The sequence below is a fragment of the Bufo gargarizans genome, chromosome 6 (assembly GCF_014858855.1).
Source record: "Bufo gargarizans isolate SCDJY-AF-19 chromosome 6, ASM1485885v1, whole genome shotgun sequence".
NCBI classification, from domain to species: Eukaryota; Metazoa; Chordata; class Amphibia; order Anura; family Bufonidae; genus Bufo; species Bufo gargarizans.
In genome coordinates, this window is record NC_058085.1 from 137,216,043 (window position 1) to 137,223,434 (window position 7,392).

Sequence of the window (7,392 nt, forward strand, 5' to 3'; positions counted from 1 at the left end):
ATTCAGTGTTAATTAGTTTACACACTTTAGTGTCATCTGCGAAAATTGATATTTTACTGTGCAAGCCTTCTACAAGATCATTAATAAATATATTAAAGAGAATAGGGCCCAATACTGACCCTCTTGGTACTCCACTAGTGACAGTGACCCAATCTGAGTGTGTACCGTTTTCTATCACTGAGCCAGTTACTTACCCACATACAGACATTTTCTCCCAGTCCGAGCATTCTCATTTTATATACTAACCTATCATGTGGTACAGTGTCAAACTCTTTGGAGAAGTCCAGACATACGACATCCATTGATTTACGGTGGTCAAGTCTAGAACTTACCTCCTCATAGAAACTGATTAAATTAGTTTGACATGACCGTATCCTATTGGCATATCCTATTGATATGTCATAAATGTCCCAGATGGGAATACCCCTTTAAGCAATAGTTATGCATTGTTTTTTCTATAAAATTAAGTTACATTTTATGCTACCAATTTAGTGTATTTATTTCCCTATAATAGTGCCAAATAAAGAGAGTGGCACTTTTGCACTTTATTTTGATATATCTTTCAACAGGAGCGCTCTTTTCTTCACTATAATGGTGCCATATAATATAACCTAAGCTCCGGCTATTATTATTATCACCACAGGCAAGATTAAAATGACAGATATCACCTCTATAACACAGGATCCACCATTTATAGCAGGTGCTATTAAAGCTTATCTACCACCACCCCCCCCCCCCCCCCCCCCCATTGACCTCTGCACAGCTCACAGAGCATGCCTAGAAAACTTTACCATAGAAGTTAATGGGGTCAGCCCCGTCCATTCTGTCTATGGTCCATGTAGCTGCTCTGAAAAGACAGAATATCTTGACATATTTTAGGACTAGTGGCTAGTGTGTCTTTGTGCCCCATGCTCTGCACCTCAATGTTATGTGCTCCCGTGTTTTGTATGCCCATATTCTGTGCTCCCACGCTCTTTGCCACCATGTTCTGTGCCCCCATATACAGTGCCCACATGGAATAATACTTACCTTTCCCTAGTCCCACAAACGTATCCAGTGATGCAGTCCTGGCCTCCTCAGGCATCTGGAAAAAATTGCGCTGCCTGCATCACAACAGAGTGCTGAATGGCAGGGCAGGGAACCAATGGCCCCCTAGCCCTGCCAGTGCTGAGGAAGATACTCTATTACATCTGCCTCCTGTGGGCTCAGATACAATTGAATGCAGGGGTGCTGAGAAACGGAGTGAAGCGAGCTGATGACCAGGTGTGTGCCCAGGAGAGTGGACCATCTAGTACCCCTTCAGGTGTAAAGCGTGGCCATACAGGTTGCACACCCTAAGGCTGGCCCTGAGAATAGCTACTGAAAAGTTACCCATACAGGACAGAAAATCATAACCTAGTGGCCAGTGTAGAAAACAAATTAGCGGAAAAAAAATAAAAAAAAGTTTAACATGTAATTTAAACAATAGGTCATTTTCTGGTGACACATTTCCTTTAAAGACTCTGACCAAGGAAGACTGGTTTAGTGCGCCCCTTCTGGCACCTAAGACACATGCTACACCTTCCTCCCACCATGCCAGCTTTGCAATTGCCGCTGTTTATAGGTATCAAGATGCCCCCCTGCCATCTACCATTCAGACATCACATGTGACATTTGCAGATATCAGGACCCTACGACTCACCTCCTCCTAATACACAGGTGTCCAGATAACTAGCAGGTAGGTCATATATTTGTAACTCACCTCCTATTAATACACAGGTATTAGAACCCCTACCTTTCTCCTACTAATATGGAGGTACCAGGACCCTAACTCTCTAAGATACAAGTATCAGAACCCTAGTACCCTACCTCTAAATAATACACAGATATCAGGATCTTACCTTTCATTAATACACAGGTAATAGGATGAGCCTACCTCTCACTAATACACAAGTATCGGACTCTACCTCTCTCTAATACACAGGTATCAAACCCTATCTCTCTCTAATACACAGGTATCAGGACCCTACCTCTCTCTAATGCACAGGTATCAGGACCCTACCTCTCTCTAATGCACAGGTATCAGGACTCTACCTTTCTCTAATACACAGGTATCAGGACTCTTTCTCTAATACACAGGTATCAGGACCCTACCTCTCTCTAATACACAGGTATCAGGACCCTACCTCACTAATACCCAGGTATCTCGGAATACACAGACATCCACGTGTTTATTTCTTGTGACTAATAACAAAACTTGACATCTTCTCTTATTCGTGTTATCTTGAAGGAAAACAGCTCCAAGTTCCCCGATCGATGGCTTGAAAGTTTAAGATTATAAGAACAGGGGCACTTGACTTCCCCCTCCCCTTCACTCCCCTCCTCCCCCCCTTCAGAGGTCCAACAGTAATTACCCAGCCAGGGCGACTGAGCATGAATTCTCAATATTAGAAAGAGAAAAGGCAGCGCTGCTGAAAAAATATCACATAGACACGAACCGAGTGACAAACACACTAATTCCTGTGACAGATATAAAGCTGGCGAACAGACCAACGTGTATCCTGTCTGTCCTGCAGGACACAACCTTCACATATAGAGCACATCTATGGACGGATATACACAGTAAGCCACGACGACACAGCCACAGGCGACAGCCACAGGCGACAACGACACTCACCCTCACATACACACAGCACTTAAAGGTAAAGCTACACAGTAACACTGACATAAAGTGACATCACGCTGGCACTCGTCATTCAGTACATACACAGACAGATCCGATGCCATGCACAGTGTGACAATAATACACAGTCCGGGACAGGAACTATGGTGTTTATTAGGGGGGTTCACATCATGTTTTTGCCATCTGTGTAACGTATATATTGAGGGGATAAAGAATACAAAATTCTAGGACACCCCTCTTTTCTATCCTGCAGAGTCCAGTAAAAAAAAAACGGATATGTTAACGTACATGTTATTTTTTACAATGGAACTCTATGATGACGGATGCCACAGTATGGCATCTGTCTGAGGCATCCATTAACGTATACCTTAATCCATTTTTGTATACATTAATCAGATGGCAAAAACATGATTTGAACCCACTCTTATACCTTTATTATAGTATTATTTATTAGATTTATTTATACCTGGGATCGTAGACGTAGGTATAGGGGGTGCAGAACAACCGGGCCCTGGTACCTGAAGGAACCCACGGACTCCTCTGGCACAAAGAAAGACGCCAGTATTTTAAATGGCACATGACAGGCAGGGGGCGCTATTACAGCTTTTGGTAAAGCTAGGTAACAATTCCATTGGGAGCTGTATCTGAAGTTATATAGGTCGTCACTAATAACAGTGGAAGACATTTATTATTACTGTCAAGGTTTGATCACCTGATCGCTATGAGCCTGTCTTCTATACCTCCCTTCCCCGCTATCAGCTGTTATTGCTGAAGGATGTTGCGTCTTCCCTGCAGTGGTGACTTCAGGTGGAATGTGGCATTCATTACATATAAAATAACTGAAAAATCTGTTACCACTAGGGGGAGCTCAGTACCTAGTGATTTATTTTTTTATTGAGTTGGGAGCTCCTTCTATTGGCAGCTTCAGGTATTACAGGCTATGTTTCTACTGGTCTCATGATTTCAGTTTTTTTCCAGGAGCCATTACAGATCCATTACGATCTGTCATTTCTCCAGTGGCTCCCGACTCATACATTAAATGGACCTATAGGCTCCCATTCACTAGACGGTGTCACGGCTGAGGATGGGGAAAACCCTCAGCCGTGCGGTGCCAGGTGATGGTAAGGTTGCTACTTGGCCAGAACCACAGAATTAGGGAGCAGGTCACCTCCTAGCGCTTCCCTAATCTGACCCTGACTCCTAGCTGCATGAGCCGCCCTTAAAGGTGGGAGGGCCCATGCTCAGGAACCTCGGATCCCTACTGACCCTCCGTCGTTCCCTGAACTAGGAGCTGGGTAGACAGCCTGTTCCTCCTGGACACGGAGAAACAGGAGTCTAAAGTGGCCAAGCTACAAGGGTAACAGATGCAACCAACACAACACTCACCTGCCACAGACAACAAAGCCTGGAACCCATGTGCAAGTGCTGCTGTTCAGAACACAAACGAACACAGCACACACCAGACATCACACAGGAACCCAGGACCATAAGCTGCAATAATAAGGAAACCCCACACACACCTTCATAACACCGTGTAACATAATTTTATGACCAGAAGGGTGGCCCCCACTGGCAGATGGTAATTACTCAGGAGGATGTCTCCAGCACTGCATGGCTGAAGAACCCCCTCTGACTACTGCTCTAAGCAGAGGCTTTATAGCCCAAAGTAGCCACACCCATACTCAGACACACCCAGTGTTCACACAGAAAGAAGGGTGTTAACCCTTCCTACACCAGGCAGGATAGTGAAGCCACACAAAGGGAAAAGCACACCAACACACTCACCTGTTACCGCCGGAAACGGCATGCGTGGCAACCATGTCCTGAAGAACAGCCAGCAGGCCGAGACACTGCCACCAGATGCACACAACACCAGACGTTGCCGCGGACAACCGCAAGTGAAGGGAGGTGTCTAAGTGCATACAAACATAACCTCGTGCACAACAAACAGACAAAGTGCACACATAAAACTACACGTTGCAACTGCATGCACATCTGTTGTCCACGGCAACCGCATTTGAGGCAGACAACTAAGTGCCCCCAGATGCGGTTGACACAACACCCAGACCGCGGGCAACTGTATGTGGCTCCCAAGTGCATACATACACACACACAACAGGTGAAACCGCATGCACTTGACAGTAAGCTGCCTAGCAACAGCTCAGGCTGCTATACTGCCAAGTACCCAATCAAGTTGCCAGCGGCAACCACACATGAGGCAACCTACAAGCAGCCCTCACCATGTGGTTGACAATAGAACCATTTTTCTCTTTTTCGCTGGATGGAGTAGCACAGCAGACAACATTGAATGAAAGCCAATAATAGAAGTTTGAAAACTCCCTTGAAATGGATCAGTCAGGTTTTCATCAGTTTTTTATTATTATTCTGACTGTCAAAAAACAACTGGAACCTGAAGCAGGAATGAACAGCGTGAATGCAGATATGAACAGACCCTAACCCTAAACCAGAGTTTGAAAAATCTGTGATAAAGTACTGGAAGAAAACTTTACAATGCATGAGGCCATATCCACACGTCCGTGTCAGTGATGATGTCGGTGACAAGTCAGTGGTTCATCCGTGAAGGGTATGTGTTTGGTCCATGTGTCGTTTTTTTTGGAGAAAGCACAAGCTTCCCAGATCTGTATGTCCGTTCCGCAAAAGATAGAGCATGAGCTATTCTTGGCCGCAAAATGCAGACCTTGGACGCCTTGAAGTTAATGGGTCCACAAAAAGAAATGGATGCCACACGGACGTCATCAGTATTTTGCACATCCGTATAATACACACGTTTGTGTGCACGAGGCCTTTGGCCAAACTGTGAAGGGGGGAGTTTTGCTATCTCTGTCATGTGCCTTCCCTACCCCCTTAAAGGTGTATTGTAATGCATAATAGTGTTCTTCCAGGAGCACAGGCTATGAAAAATAACAGAATTTACACTCACCAATCCCCGCTGCTGCCATTCTGATGGTGACGGGGTCCCTACTGTGCGCCAGCTCTATCTCCTGTCTCAACAATACAGGAAAAGGTTGGGATTGCCGCTCAACCAATCACTGTCTGCAGTGATGACCCGCCTCAGCCAGTGATTGGCTGAGCAGCAATTCCAGACATTTCCTGCCGTGTCAAGTGAGGAGAAGGAAGCGGAGAGCAGCAGGGACCCCCGCACTATCAGAGCAGCATGGGTGGGGGTAATTGTTAAGGAAGGTATAAGTTGGACTGCCCATGGGAGCACATTTATTTGCGCTGGAATACCCCTTTAAGGATGCTATTCTTGCACTTGTCAAAGCGATAGTCTATATTAACACATATTTTATAAGATGGATTTGGATATAAATATCTTTGCTATGCCTATCACACAGGTAATGCATATATACTGTATATATATACACACACATACAAAATATAAATTGTAGAGGGAGCTTGACAGTCTCATGAGATATAAAGCAGCCTGGCACAGGCTAAATAAAATGATACACAATGCTGGCTACGAGCGTGTGATTGCCAGTTTTCTTGTGTATAAGGCTGGCATAATTCTGTATGTGGGATTGTTGTCCTGCATTCGTGAAGAGCCTGGCACTGTAAAATGACAAGTCTGGCAGTGTGAATGACAGGCCTTATGGCATCGTTTGGAGGCATAATGGAGGCTTTTTCAAGTATGGTTGGCTTGATACAAAACGTGGAGGGAGGTGGTGATATAATGGGCATATACTGCAGCTGTACTGCACGCACCCGTTCCCCAGGCAGCGGCTGCATAAATAATAACATGTAGGTATGTACATTCTCCATACTGGCCAGACATATGTAGGACTGTCTGCAGAACTGGGAAGTCGATGTCTCTGCATACAGACTGACACCAATGTGCTCAGCCTAGATCATGGAGCTCTAGGTCTATGAAACTTTAAAGGGCTGTCAGTATAAAAATTGTTGGCATCTTGCTGGTCATTGTGACCCGTGCTGAAGACACTCTGTGCCGCTCTCATCTCCTGTTGGATTTGCTTTTCTTTTTTTTGGTATGCCTATTATTATAAGTGAGTGATTGTACAACATGGAAACATTAGGGTGGCCCCCCTGCCACTGCTGTACTGAATGTCCTGCCATCAATGTCTGTACCTAGACAACCCCTTTAATGAGGAATAGTCAGCTCTGTTAATATGTCTGTTTTAGTAAATACTTGTATTGACCATAAAATAACAGTTCTGGAACAGATTTTCTTAGAACTCAGAACTGTTCTGTTCCTCTGTTATTACTCCTTGGAATTTATAAATAGTTGGGGCGCTGTCTTTCAACAGTCTAGTATCCAATGAGCGCTGACATGTCAGGCAGGGTAGGGACACACCGCACTAACAATTTTATCATAAAAAAGGAGAAATAAGGGCTCATACAGGGAGTGCAGAATTATTATGCAAGTTGTATTTTTGAGGATTAATTTTATTATTGAACAACAACCATGTTCTCAATGAACCCAAAAAACTCATTAATATCAAAGCTGAATATTTTTGGAAGTAGTTGTTACGCTGAGCGCTCCGGGTCCCCTGCTGGCCACGGAGCGCTCACAGCGCATGCCCCCAGGCAGCACTCCAGTGTCTCGGCGTGTGCGTCCTCGCTCTCTAGGGCGCGCGTGCGCCGGGACTCTTAGATTCAAAGGGCCAGTGCACCAGTGATTGGTGCCTGGTCCAAAAGGGATATTAAGGGTTAAGGTTTGTAATAGGCAGTGCTGACTTAATTAGGCTGCA